The sequence below is a fragment of the Pinus tabuliformis genome, chromosome 5_1 (assembly GCF_031772625.1).
Source record: "Pinus tabuliformis cultivar Carrire ecotype Pingquan chromosome 5_1, CPIR1, whole genome shotgun sequence".
Classification (NCBI taxonomy): domain Eukaryota; kingdom Viridiplantae; phylum Streptophyta; class Pinopsida; order Pinales; family Pinaceae; genus Pinus; species Pinus tabuliformis.
The window spans coordinates 623,573,773-623,588,760 of record NC_142305.1 but is presented as its reverse complement, the minus strand read 5'-3'; the positions used below and the strand labels follow the sequence as shown (position 1 = coordinate 623,588,760).

The 14,988-nt window shown below is 41.6% G+C and overlaps 1 protein-coding gene across 5 annotated transcripts in view; it reads left to right on the top strand.

Moving 5' to 3' along the window:
* Positions 1-1,612: 1,612 nt before the first annotated feature.
* The window catches only part of LOC149166483 (uncharacterized), a 29,105-nt gene continuing 15,729 nt past the window's right edge, over positions 1,613-14,988 (top strand). For 2 of the 5 annotated variants that reach the window (XM_089432636.1, XM_089432634.1), the window contains exon 1: positions 1,615-1,769. The gene's annotated coding sequence lies outside the window, so the exon portion shown is untranslated. Of the gene's footprint in view, positions 1,770-14,988 lie in introns of all 5 variants that reach the window. The other 3 variants (XM_089432635.1, XM_089432633.1, XM_089432632.1) reach the window with 2 other exon arrangements.

Genomic DNA, 14,988 nt, shown 5'->3' with positions numbered 1-14,988 from the left:
TGAGCCTGAGAACCCCCCATCAAGCCATGACCAACACCTCCCCGGGACAACAAGCAAATGATCAAACCATGTCTACCATTCCAAAAAGATTTTACAAGATTAGAGAACCCAATGGGACATCTACGCAAAAATCAAAAGGTGCTGAGGGGAAACAAAGGAGAGCAGAGGTAAACTAATGGAAAAACCAACATTGTAGAAGCCAAAGAAGAGGATGGAATCTTGTGAACACAACCCTTCTACTATTGAGAAGCACACACCTCTATGACATGAAGATAACAAAAGGCATCGAGGGAAAGTAGAGAAAACTAGAAATACGCTTGAAATAGAGCCTACAACAAAAAACCCAAGGAGGAGGATGGAAACTTGTGAATAGAGCATGATTTCCACTGAGAAATACACACATCAACAACGAGAAGAAATAACAAGAATGGATGGCCTGCGTTAGGGTGACAGTCTTTAAAGCCTAACTATCAACCATGATAATGGAACTGCATTCTGTTGTACCCAAGAGGTCGAATGCCATGATGGAAAGGAGCATGATTGTAGACAAGAGTGATTTGGTTCATGCATAAATTGTCTCTAGCATACGACCCATCTCTTCAGCAGTGAAAACCCACCAAATGCCATAACTTTCCATGCAACTGGGAGAGACCATGTTTTGACATATGGTGCGAGAGAGTGGCATGTCAACCTCTTTCTATAGGAGATGTGGCTATGTCCATGCCCTCCCCACCATTAAACACATCCCTAGGCACCTGATACGGTTTATAATGACCTTAAGCCCTAATGAAAATCATGTATTATACAAAAGAAGGTCATCTACAAAAAAACTACACATATAAGCTTAAAGAAACTCCTATATATTATATCTTTATCAAATTTATCAAGGCCATTGCACTTTCAATATATCATTATAATAAAATAACATAGCTATGTATTATATATAATGATTATGTCTCTACCCAATTTATCAAGTGATTTATGAAGATCACTACACTTTTGATATATCATTATAATAAAATAATATAGCTACTTGTTATATATTTTAACTGGGTGAAGTCTAAAATTCATACATATTATAGCTTGACCAAATTTACCAAGACCACTAAATCTTTTTGATATATCATTATATTTATGTTGAAAGACCATTTCTACAACCAAATATAGCCTATTAGGAGGGAAATCAGTAATTACTTTAGTGCTCAACATAGCGTTAACATATTGTATTTAAAAAATATATTAAATATAATAAATTATAAATTCCACTCTAAATAAAATAATCACAAACTAGAAATAATCACAACCAAAAACAAAATATTCGTATATACTAATTTGATGTTTAACTTTTACTCTAACCTTAAAATTAAATTATTATTATAAAAAAATAAATATTCCTTTTCTTCGCTCAAATTTATCATTCCAATAATTTCTAACGAATTTCAAAGCACACTTATAATAAAATATACTTCAAAACATTAAAAACACTTAAACTAATTTTCTAATTAAAATATAATTTCCATAATAGTTGAACTCACGATTTAATTAGTAAATTGAAATAGTATTATTTTAATTTTGACTACACTCAAATTCAGATCGTAAAGATCTATAAATGCTAAGATATATATTTATCGATTTATAGAGAGCAGAAGTAGTTCTGTACCTCCAGCTATTTTACTCTGGATTAATTTCAAGCTTGCGATTTCTGGGTGAGCTTCTACTTCTAGTTTGCCTCGCAACTTCCAGCGGAGGAGCTATTCTGCACTCGCAAGGTATGATTATTTGTGCCTATTGCGATCCGCGCCTCATTTAATTTTCTTGTTAAACCTTCGCATTGTATCCCAATTAGGTTTTACACATTTTCTAGTCGCAGTGACTGACTACATGCTTACTTGTGGACTCTCTATATGTTGTGATTTCTCTAAGCCATTGGTTTTGCCTTGCTTCAGCATCAGCTGAACACGCTAACTATAATTTTTTTTTTTTTTTTCAAAGCACATGATTATATTAATATTGAGGAGCTATGCATCCAAACGGAAATCTGTTTAGGCACTTCATATATTTAGTGAGCAGATGCTGATGTATGGTTAAACTTTAGAAAACATCCTCTCAAGCTCCACAGAAGTAACCTACAGTGTTTTTAATCTTCCACGCCACTTGGTGTTGTTGATATTTTATAAGAGGTAAACTCTTTAAGCAACATCCTTTCACGTTTTACAGCCGTTCCATAAGAATTGGACATTTTTGTGAGGCTTGTCGAAATATTCAAAACCCAAACCCTCTCCCAGGTCTCAGGAGGTGTGGCTACCAAAAGTTGATTTTGAGTTGGTGAAGCTCAGGGCTCAAATGCATCTCCACACTTGTTAGGCACACATGTTCTCTCTGTGGTGGGAGGTCTGCACTGACATTACAGGTTTATCCTTTTCCCAGACACTCTTGTTAGCAATGACCATCTTGCAAATGATAACATGCTTGCAGGTCATGCCATAATTTCATCTATTGTGGATTCTATCATAGAGACCGTAATTTTTTTTCTAACAGGAACGATTAGATTTTATTAGTTGTTGAGTGGTTGGGCCGAAGCCAAAACAACTTCTGTTACATAGAGCTTCCGTGGAGTGCTTCCAGTTTACACAGCGTCAACAGAGACCGATATTCTTGGCCATACGATGTGAATCCCTTTTCAATGTTAGTTTCTGATGCTGTTACAAAGGGAACCATGAGGGCGATGCACAGGAAGCAGCTTGTGTTGCAGTTCCGGTTCTCGCTGATAGAAAGAGTCGAAGACTGGAGGCGCCCAGGAACGATTCCTTCAACGTATCAGCTCTGGCTTCAACTGCCTTCGTGGGTGTATTGAGCTGATCCGTTTTTTTTTTTTTTTTCCCATGCTTGATTGCTGAATGCGTAGATGCTGCCTTGGGCGCTCAGGAGTGTTGGCCGAGGTGAGAGGGATGAGCAGGAAATGAGTTCCTGGCTGTGATGCTGAAACAGAGATCTTGCCTGAGATGCTAAAACAGAAGTTCAGAAGAGATGAGATCATTTGGTCGCTGCCTGCGATGATTGACTGAAAAGAACGTGGAAACAGATACTTTGCCGATTGGAGGGCGAGACTAGGATCTCTTTGCCACCATTGCCCTGTTCTTGAACAACTCGGATACTTCTCAGTTATGGAATAGGCTGCCATACGATTGCTTCATCATTTTTTAAAAATTCTCCTTGGGCTAAGAGGCAGCCCATGTTTGCCCTTATATCAACGTCCTTATTTAAATTTCGGAGGATGTGATAGAATGAACTGATGGTGAAACTCTGAAGCACTTTCCTGAGTCTGTGCAGGGTCTTGTTGAGCGCTGGATTATTCAATTTATCTCCTGTGTTTAAGGTTTTTATTAGGATTTCTGAGTCCCCAAAGACTTGAAGATTTTCCCCTCCATTCCCTTGAGCAAGCTGGCATGCTTTGAGCAGTCCTAGGATTTCTGCTTGGTTCTTAGTGCTCTGCCCTAGGCCCCCACTGAAATTGTCTTTGTTGTGCCCATTCGGGGAGTAGATTACCCCCCGTGCTCCTGATTTCCTCGGGTTCCTTTGGAGGTTCCGTCGAAGAATATTGTGACTTTGTCCTGTTTCTTCCACCACTCTTGGAAATCCAATTTAGAGATCTGGAGTCGCCACTCAGGGTTGGAGCACAGCCGAGAGAGGTTCTTTTTTAGCTGGCTCGCCTCAGAGAATCATCGAGCCAACTGATCTCTTCAGGGAGGAGCGCATTGTCAGGTTTATGAGGCCGGTTCTCGATGGTTTCCAACAGCAATGCTTTGGCTTTGGCAGCCACTACAGTGGGAGAGCACAAACTATTTTTGATGATGGCTTCATTCCTTGCTAACCACACTTCCCAACAAATGAATTTTGGTATTGCATACCAGATTTTGGTCCACGTGGATTTGCTCTTCAGTGCGTGAGGGGAACGTCCTTTCCAGGAGGTGAAAAGATTAACTACTAAGAGCTGCGTTGGGATTTGAGCATTGAGTCCGTGCATAGCCTGCATCTAGACTTCTTGAGTGAATGTGCAATCAATAAACAGATGATCAATCATTTCCTGAGCCAAACAACAGAGAGGGCATCTATGGGGTCCGATGATTCCACGTTTCGCTAGGTTGTCTCCTGTGAGGACCCTTCTGTGCATGAGAATCCAGCATAAGAAGTTTATCTTTGGGAGACCAAAGGGGTCCCAAACATGCTGCCAGAGTGAAGGAGAGTGGATCTGTGGATGATGTTCTTGGAGAGCTGCAAAGCCCTGCGATGCTGAGTAAGCACCATTCTTCCCCCAACCCCATTTGTCCCTTGAACGAAGATGCATGGGAGCCAGTCCCGAGATCGCAGCTAGGAAGAGGTGGTGTTGTGTGTGTAGCCTTTCTGGGAGGCGTTGGAAAACCCAAGCAATCCAATACCCATCAGAGTCCCAAGAAGAAATATTTGCCCGCTTGTGGATGTCTTGTTGAATTAGCCATTCACACAGATCTGCAAATTTAGGGGCGAATTTGAGGGGTTGGAGGCCCATGATCTTGTCTTCCCACAACCCGATTCTTTTGCCGTTTCCAGGGATTCTCTTTAAAGGACTCCCAGCCTCGGCTGCATAGCTTCAAGGAGTGGTTCCTTTGCAGGAGACTCCTTCATCCATATTGTTTATTGAGAGCCCATGCAAATACTTTTTAATGAGAACTTTTCTTACTGGATGTCGATGATTTGAGAAGATTTTCCAAAGAATCTTTCTTCCCAAAGCCAGATTGGCTAACTTGGGGTCTCTTACCTGAAAACCACCTTCTGATAATGGCCTTTTGATAATGTCCCAGCTTTCTATATGAATTTTTTTGATTCCCCTTTCCTCCTTGCCACAGGAAATTTCGAATCAGCTTAGAGAGCTGCTCGGTGATCATTTTTGGAGCCAAGAGGAACGAGGCCTGATAAATTGGAAGGGAGGAGAGGGCAGATTTTACAAGAATGAGCTTCCTGGCTGTGGTAAGCCACTGGCTGCCCCAAGCAGTCATTTTCGCCTTTAATTTGGTGATAATTCCCTACAAATGAGGGGCCTAGCTGGTTCCCAGAGTTAAAGGCAACCCTAAGTACTTGACTTTGTCCCAAGAGGGAAAGCCTGTGAAGCCCAGGGCTTGAGCAATCCGAAGAATAGTTTGTTGGTCTACCGCCCAGCCATACACTACACTTTTCCTCCTGTTGACCAGAGCTCCGGATACTTTGCAGAAGTTTTGAATAACATCGTTAAAAGCCCTTGCAATTTTAATGGAGGCACCTCCCATAAGAAGAGAGTCATCGGTGAACAAGGCGTGGTTGATTGGGTCTGAACCTTTTATCGCCCTGATGCCTGGGAGTGTCCCTTTTAATTTCTCTGCTGTCAGCTTTCGGCTTAGGGAATCTGCCATCAAAATGTACAGGAAGGGGGACAGTGGGCAACCTTGCCTTATGCCCCTCGAGGCTTTGAAATAGTTGGCCAGCCTGCCATTTACTAAAGGGGCTATCCATGGCTCTCCTATACAAGCTTTAATCAATTTTATAAAATCAGGGTTGAAACCAAAAGCGGAAAGAACTTGGAGAAGGAAAGAATGTCTTACTCGGTCAAAGGCGTTCGCCATGTCCAGCTTAATGAGCATCCCTTGCTCTTAACGTTGGTGGTTGGAATGAATGAGTCCCTGCACCAGGATCACGTTGTCCAAGATATGCCTTCTTTTAACAAACCCCCCTTGGTTGGGAGAGATTAGTTTTTCCAGCAGAGGCTTTATTCTATTCGCCAGGAGTTTGGAGAGAATTTTGTAGGATGCATTGCAAAGCGAGATTGGCCTAAAACGATCAAAAGCCTCCGAGTTCGCTTCTTTTGGGATTAGCGCTAGGAAAGTGGAATTTGTGCTTCTTCCCACTTTGGCTTTTTGGAGAAAGCCTTTGATCATACGAAACAGATCAGCCTTGATGATGTCCCAGCAAATTCTATAAAAATGAATGGAGAACCCATCGGGTCCTGGAGCTTTGTTTGGTTCCATCATCCAGATGACATTGCTGATTTCATCTTCAGTGAAGGGCTTCAGGAGTGTTGAGTTATCCTCCTCGCTTACCAATCTTGGAACGTGTGTGAGGAAGTCTGATGATTCCTCGACATCGTCCACGCCTTCTTCTTTGTACAACTGCTGGTAATGAGAGGTTGCAACCTCTTTTATCAGAGTTGTGCCTTTGAGGACAGACCCATCTGAAGAGGTAATTTCAGCAATGTGATTTCTGGAAAGACGAGTTCTAATTTGCTTATGGAAGAAGGCAGAATTTTTGTCTCCAGACGCGAGCCAAAGATTACGTGATTTGAGTCTCAGGGCTTCTTCCTCCACTCTGAATGACCAGAGAGTGCTGAGTTGAGCTTCTTGCCCAATCTGAATTTCTGAGCATGTAATGTTTTGCTGCTCCATGCCAAGTTGCAAATCGAGCAGTTGCTTGGTGTTTTGCTTTTTGAGCGTAGTTGGGGAGTTTGGAGGCTTTTTTATCCATTCTTTCAAGGTTGTTTTGGTGGCCTTTAATTTTTGTTCCCACACATAGCTAGGCGATCCGAACGATAACAGGGATGGACCATAAACTCTTCCCTGTTAGGCCATAGAGGGCTGAACTGGAAGGGGATGGGCCCCAATTTTTCCTCTTCTTCGAACAACAAAAGAATGGGTTTATGATTAGAAGTCAGCTTTGGCAGAATTTTAGTGGAGATGATCTTCTTTTCGACTAGGATGGTGCTCTGAAGTAAAAATATGTCCTAAAGAGTTTATATATGCTTCGCCACTGCTTTGTTGTTTGACAAAGTGTAGAGCCCTTTTTTGGGCTTAAAATCCAGTAAGTCCCATTATTGAATTAGATCTTCCATGAAGGGAAGTAACTGGTCCCTGGTGTTGGCCCCTCCTCTTTTTTCCTTTGGGTCGAATATTAGATTGTAGTCTCTTGCTAGAATTATGTTCTTGGGGGAGTAAGCGTCCAAAAAATCAAACAAGGTTTGCCAGCAATCTTTCTTTTCTGCATAGAGGACAGGGACATAAAGGTTAAAGAGTGCGAAGGTGATCTTACTTGCATGGTGCCGGAGTTCAGTATAGATCCAGTGTTGCGTTTGGAAGGAGCTCTCGAGTTGATATTTGTCTTCCTCCCAGAGAGTGGCAAGCCCACCACATGTACCCCTTGCACTTATTGCTTTTTCGACTTTTGTTTTCCATTTTACTTTGCTGAGATCAAGAAGGGCATCCCCTTCTATTTTAGTCTCTTGGAGCATGAGGATCTCGGGGGTTTCTGATTTCAATAGGTTCTTCACCGCTTCAACTTTTAAGGGATTCCCCAGGCCTCTGCAATTCCAAGAGACTAATCACATTATTTACTAGCATGGGGGGAGCAGACCCACCCTTGGGAGGCCTGGTTCTAGTATTTCTGCCTATGGACATCTCGATCGTGGCCTGGTTGCCTTGCTTTTTTTGTCTCTCAGCCTCTTCTTCCCTTGCCTCTCTGTGCGATTTCCTCCCAAATCTTTTCGAGGGCCTCTCGGTTGTCTCATCTTTTGAGGAAGTAAAAATCTCAAGAGACTTCTTCCTTGTCATCTCGGCATAGGATGGGGGGCTAGAGGCACTTTTTGGAGATCCAATGTGTTGGGGGCTTGTTTCTTTTGGTCTTCTCTTCTTCCATATTAATGGGCCACTGTTCAGCCTCTTCAATTGCTGAAGTTGGGGGTTCTTCTGGTAAGCTGAGTGTTTTGAAAGGGTTGCTAGATATATCTGCTCTTGGAGGACCTGTGCTCCCTTCCCCTTGAACCAATGGAGATGCTTCGCTTCCCGTGAGTACTCCTTTCCCTTTGGTTCTGTTGTTCTCTTTAGCTACTGCTGATTTCTGAACCTGAGTCCATTGTTCCCCTTTTGAGTTCTCAGCCTCCTCCTCTGATTTCTTTTTACAATGCCTGGCAAAGTGCCCATAGCCATGGCAATGCCGACATTTAAATGGGAGTTGCTTGTAGTCTAACACTTGAATGTGAGACCAATCAGCCACCGTAAGCTTTATAGCTTCAGGGAGGCCTTCCTTTAGGTCGACTTCTACACAAATTCTCGTGCAGGAGTACTGATCCCTCCTTTCAGCACGATCTATGTATTTGCCAAGCTTATTGCCTATGGTTTCTAGAGATTTGGGGTTCTAGCAGTGCAGAGGTAAGTGTGGCAGGCGTACCCATACGGGGACAGCCGAGGGAACATCCTGTGTCGAATTGAAATCCGGAGTCCATTGATTCAAATACAGACCCTAAGGGCCCATGAAATACGAGCCATTTCTGAATATGAGATTCTTGTCCTCTATCGACTCAAAAATGAACATGAAGAAACCCTTACTAGCTAAATTACTTTTGATTCCTTCTTTGACCAAAGGTCTCCAGTTCCTTTGCACCCAGGCATCAACAGCTTTGGGCGAGGGCCATAGCCCGGTGAACTGCCCAATGAGCCCTTGTTCTGCTAGGTTTAGGGCCGATCTACAAGGTTCTTCAGTTGGCAGGGCAACCGTGGGGATGGATTCCATTCTTTTAACAAATTTCTGTTGGTTTTCATTTACTCGGCGTTTGGTGCATGCAACTACAAGCCTATGGAACGTTGTCAGCTTAGGAGGCAAGGAAGAATCGACCTCGGGGCCCCCTCCTATGGCCATGGCGATGGAGCAGCATGCAGGTGCTCGTCGTGATCTTCGTTGCTCTGCGCGCGCGCCTTTTTAAACCAATAATCTTTTACCACATAGAGACCATAATTGGCTCCTATTCTTTTTTTGGATTTCTGACTGTTACACCTAGGAATATATTTCAATCCTTTTTCTATTGAGAGGAACTACTATCGGAAATGAGTGGGGCATGAAAAAGCTCTTCTTCATTGACATTTCATATCCAGGTCATGTTTTTGTACGCATTTCTTTCCTTTTAAATGTTCTTGAAGACAAGAGCCCTTGCTTTTAAAGTGGGGGTGAGTATTAGAGTCTGCGCAGAATCTTTTATGTCAGCTCCTTAGTTTGATCACCTTTCTAAATGTTATTTTCAATGAGGATTTTCTATGCCTCTTCGCTTGATCACTCTAACCATCCGGTAGGAATATAGTATTGCCCCCTCTTGATTACCAAGAGTTAAATATCTTCCTTTGGCTTTTGTCTTGCATATAAATTTCTCATTCGACTCTATGAAAGTCTTTCTACTTTCATCTAAGTCTAACATGAAGCCAAATCCTAACAAGCTCAAATTAAATTGCGCAGGATTATCAGGCATACCATTGTTTGCTTTAAGGGTCTCTCTGACAATTTGTTTTTTTGTTGCCAAGCACATTTAACTCATAAACTACGATTAGAATTCCTTCTTGACTTCCTCTAGCACAAGGTTTTTAAAATGATAACCATAAAGGCATAATGATGAGAATACTAATTGAAAGCGTATTTACCCAATAAAAAAATTCAATAATATAGAAATAATTATGATAATAACTGCAACATGCCATAGTTTTGGTACCAAATTAATATTATAGAAACGTTTAGCTCACGAAATTATATTCAAGGCTTAAAAGTGCAAATAAAACTAAGTCAATCTTAAAAGTAGCAGTGATAGAAAACTCATCTGAGTGATTGAAAATGCACATTTTGATCTGATGGAAGAATGTTGATGACAAAAAAGAAAAGGACAATAGGCATAACATTAGCCAATGTATGTGTAATAGGGGCTACTGTAGGTCACGATTTCAGAACTAGAAGATACGAAATTACAGAGTTACACTCGTTTCAAGATCGAGCTCCTAAAATTAAGAAAAAGCGAGATGAGGAAGTTTGATGGCAAGGATCCAGTAAATTGGATACTACAAATGGAGAAATATTTTGATCTACATGGTGTACCACTGTTACAAAAGGTACGTATTGCGTCTAATTATTTAGAACCGAATCAATTTTTATGGTATAAAGGGCTTTGTTCTCGTAAACCACTTGTCACGTGGTCAATTTTCACGGAGGAAATGATAGCAGATTATGAGGATACAAAGAGAATCACCTTCTTTAGCCAATTGATAAATATCAAACAAAAGGGTTCAATGGCAGAGCGCATTGAGGACTTTCAAAAATTGAATATAAGGGTAAATGATCTTCTAGAGAAGAAAATGGTTGATGTCTTCATAGGGACTTTAAAGGATAACATTCAACACGAGGTTCGTCTTTGGGAACCTGATTCATTGGAGAAAGCATTTAGGTTGGCAAGAAAAATTGAAAGCGAAATTATGGAAACAAGGAATCCCACCACTCACGACTATAATTATGGAAGTGTTTTTTCTCCTAGCTTTCCATAACCTACAAGGTTTACGCCACAACAATTGGAAGAAAAAAGAAAAAAGGGCTTTGTTACAATTGTGATAGTAAATACACTAAAGGTCATAAGTGTGCTGAGAAGAAATTATTTTACATAGATTATGAAGAGGAGGAAGAAAATGATCAAGAAACATCAAAAGAAGAGGATATACACCAGGAACCCACCCCAGAGAAAGAAGAAATGAATCCGACCATATCTTGTAAAGCATTGGAAAGAATTACCACTTCTCAAACTCTCAAGATAGAAGGACATATCAATAAGAAAAAGGTTCAAGAAGTGAAAGATCACATCGAGAAAGAAGAAATGAATCCGACCATATCTTGTAATGCATTGGCCGAAATTACCACTCAAACTGTCAATATAGAAGGACATATCAAGAAGAAAAATGTTCAAGAATTGAAAGATCACATCGAGCATCAAGAAATGAATCTGACCATATCTTGTAATGCATTGGAAGAAACTACCACTCCTCAAACTATCAAGATAGAAGGACATATCAAGAAGAAAAAGGTAATAGTGTTGATTGATTCGGGCAGTACCCATAATTTTATTCATTGTAAGATAGCCAAGGAATTGAATTGCTTCCTATATCCAACACCAGAGTGTCAAGTGACGGTTGCAAGTGGAGGAACCATAAATTGCTCTGGAAAGTGCCACAATATCAAGCTATCCACGGGAGAATATGTATTGAATAGCTCAATGCTTTCCATTCCAATGGGTGGTGCTGATGTTTTAATAGGAGTCCAATGGCTACAATCTTTGGGTACGATAACTTTTAATTTTCAAGAACTTTTCTTGAAATTTTTTTGGGAAGGAAAGGAAGTTGAATTGAGGGGTATCAAAGGGAAACATGGAAAGATAATCAACTCTAACATCATGACAAAGCTTCTAAATAAAGAAAAACGGGACGTAATTGCACAATTATGTTCACTAGAGGATCCCACATCGAAATCATGTATTTCTCCAAATCTGCAAAACATTTTGGACAATCATTCCAAGGTATTTAACACTCCCAAAGGCCTCCCACGTATTCGTGATCATGATCATGCTATTCATTTGATTCCAGGAAGTGTTCCTCCAAACATCAGGCCTTACAGATATCCATATGCCCAAAGGAGTGGGAACTCATTCAAAAGTTGCGGAAGATCCTAGTTCAAATAGTATTGCGAGAATTTGACAAGGAAGGAAAAATCATATTGGAACTTGAAGCAGTCACAGAACCGAGAAATTGACAACTACGAAATAGATCAATTTCAGAGTATCTCATCAAGTAGAAGAACTTACCCGCTCAAGATTCCACATGGGAGGACAAGAATTTATATAGAAGCATCAAGAACTACTCAAGCGTTGAGGACAACACTTTTTGAAGGAGAGGGGCATGTTAGGTCCCTATACTACTAGTGTAGCCCCTTATTGTTGTTAGTACAACCCCCTTATTATATTGTTGTGCCCATGTAGTCCCCATATTGTTATTATTGTGCCCCATAGAAGCCCACTATTGTTATTATTGTGCCCTTACATTATTATTGTTATGTCGGCTCTGATTATATTATGACCCCTTAGACTTCTATATATAGAAAGGAGGTCTTTTCATTTGTATCATCTAAGAATTGTTCATTTGTGTAATTTAAGGGAGGTTTCCCCCTCGAAGAGGCTTATTTCTAAGGCGTTCATCTATCTTTTCTATCTTTTTGTGAGCTGGTTTCATAATAGTTATGGACCAACACCTTGAAAATGAATCCAATACGCAAGACAAGATATGATGCCTATACAAATGAATCTCCTTTATTATAAATAGGAGATAAAGTGACATGATGTAACCTACCACTAAGCTGACCTAACCACAAATAATAAACTAATAATGAATGCTTATTAGGGCCTTAACATAGCTCCCTTCTTTTAAAAAGTATTTGTCCTTAAAGCTTGTAATTGAGGATGTTTCTTCACAAATTGCTCATTTTCCCATGTAGCTTCTTCTAGAGAAAAGTTCTATTGGGAAGAGATAGAGAATGTTGATCTTTAACTTTTTCTAGTTCACCAACTCCCCTTCATCCAATTTTAGAAGTCATATTCGCACTAGCATGATTTGTCCCAAAACCATTTTTAGGTAAGACATATGAAAAACCTTTTTTTCCAGAAAGAAAATCTTTATATATGTAATGTGGAATACATACAAAATGTTTTAGCAGATCTGGAGATCTGAAGATCGCCATATAACAGAAAAAAAAACAGCGTGGATCATCTTACATGTGCGGCATGCATGAAGCAGATCAGAACAATCACATCTCCGATAAACTTCTGATAGAAAAATCAACCATTATGACTTAACCTGTATGTGCACCTATGTCAAAAAGAGCAGACCCCATGGAGATCGATCATCTGTTCGGGGAGAACAGAGCAGAGACAGATTGCAAGACGAAATCTGCGGAGAGAGTGGAGTCTTCAAAAATCAACCGATTCCGCCATCGCCATAGAGACCAGATGGTAATGGGGAGAATGGGGCGAAGGGATTTTTGACGCCCCCACCAGGCAAATGCTGCATCCACAGAGATGAAACATAGGTGATGAAAAGAGAAGTAATTTGCAAGGACATACCAGATGTGCTGGGCAACAAAGCATTTGAAGAAGAGGTGAAAGTTTGTTTCCTCGTCCATTTTGCAGAGAGCACATCTGCTGGGACCATGCCAAGATTTCCGCCTCAAGGTGTCCCAGGTTAGATTCTTGTTGAAGAGCACCAACCAGGAGAACAAAATGACCTTGAGAGGGCAACGAATCTTCCACCAGAAGACTGGGAAGCGCCGCGATGCTGGAGCACAAGCTGAAATGAGATCTGCGTATATATCTTTTACAATAGCATGAGGAGCAGAGAATGGGAGAGACCATGTAAGATGATCAGCTACATTGGAGCGCAGAAGACCACCCCGCCTGAGAGAGATTGAGAGGTCAGACCAGAGGGGGATGAGGTCGAGAGGGAGGTTGATATCATCAGCGTCCCGGAGAACAGGCTGGGGGCCATCCCATTCCTTTATGATTTGATCCCATGTATATAAGCCCAATCTTCGAAGGAAAAAAAGAAGGGGAGGGGGAAACTGCAAAGTTCCCTTGAAGCCAGCAAAGGAGTCTATCCCAATGTAAATCTTGCTGCCTGTGTGGATATTCCATTTGAGATTGCCGAGGAAGTATCGATGGACCCTCCGAAAACTTGACCAGATAGCAGAGCCTCTTTTGGAGCCAATGGATTCGAATCTGAACCAGTAATCAATTCCCCTGCCTTTAAGGTATTTCTGCCTGACAATGTCACTCCAAAGGCCGGATCCATAAACTCCCCTCCACAATGATTTGCAAATTAGAGCTGTGCCAAAAATTTTAATATTCAGAATACCCCATCCGTCATAGATTTTCGGCAGAGAGAGAGAGTCGAGCCTGGAAAGATGGAATTTATAGCAATCGGCTTTCGCGCCCCAAATGAAACAGGAAATGATTCTGTTTATAGAAGAAATAATGCATGGCGGGAGTAGGAAGAGATGACCCCAGAAAACGGATAGCTGAGTGAGAACAGATTTAACAAGAACCACTCTGCCTCCCAAGGAGAGAGTGCGGAGGCTCCAATCGGCTAGCTTCTTGTGGAAGCGGTCAACGATCCAGCGCCAATCCTCCGATTTGTAGGAGCGGCACTTCAAGCTGAAGCCGAGATACTTAAAGCCCTCTGAAAGCGGCCGATAAGTGATGTCGAAGATCTGTGCAATCTGGGAGGAAAGGGAGTCATCGGCATCATTATAATAAAGAAATGACTTTGCTTTGTTCATGGCCAATCCCGTTGCCTTGTGGAAACGATCGAGGATGGACTTGAAGCAGATCCAGGTGGACAGAGAGAGCATAGCAAAGATGAGGACGTCGTCCACGAAGAGGCTGTGAGACATCTTGATGTTCTTGCAGATTTTTACAGGAGCAAAATGTTTCGAGGCCACCGCGCGATTTATGTGGAGGCTCATGGCGTCGATTGCAAGAATAAAGAGGAGGGGGGACAAGGGGCAGCCTTGTCGAAGGCCCCGCTCAGCCTTGAAAAAATGTGAGGGCTGTCCATTGACCAGGATCGCATAGTTGACGTTTTCAATGCAGCCCATAATCCAGCGAATAACTGTGTGTGAGAGTCCAATCTTGGCAAGGAGACATTGAAGGAATGCCCAGTCGATGACGTCGAAAGCCCGGTGAAGGTCGATTTTTAGGATGGCAGCATTTGTGTTATTTACAGCAATGGAGTGTAGGCATTCTTGAGTGGATGCTATGGCGTCGTGGATGATACGGCCTTTGAGAAAGGCATGTTGATTTGGAGAGAGATGGCGGGCTAGAGAATCCTTGATTCTGAGTGCAATTATCTTAGTGATGATCTTGAAACAGATATTGCAGAGCGAGATAGGGCGGAAGTCTGAGAAGGTATCGGGGTGATCTTTTTTCGGGATGAGGGCTATGAGAGTGGAGGATGTATGGCTGTGAATTTGACCAGAGTGTTTGGAAGCGAAGACCATACTCAGCAGATCGCTCTTAAAGAGATCAAAGAAATGTATAAGGAAGCCAATAGTCCAGCCATCTAGGCCAGGGGCTTTGTCCCTTTTGAATGA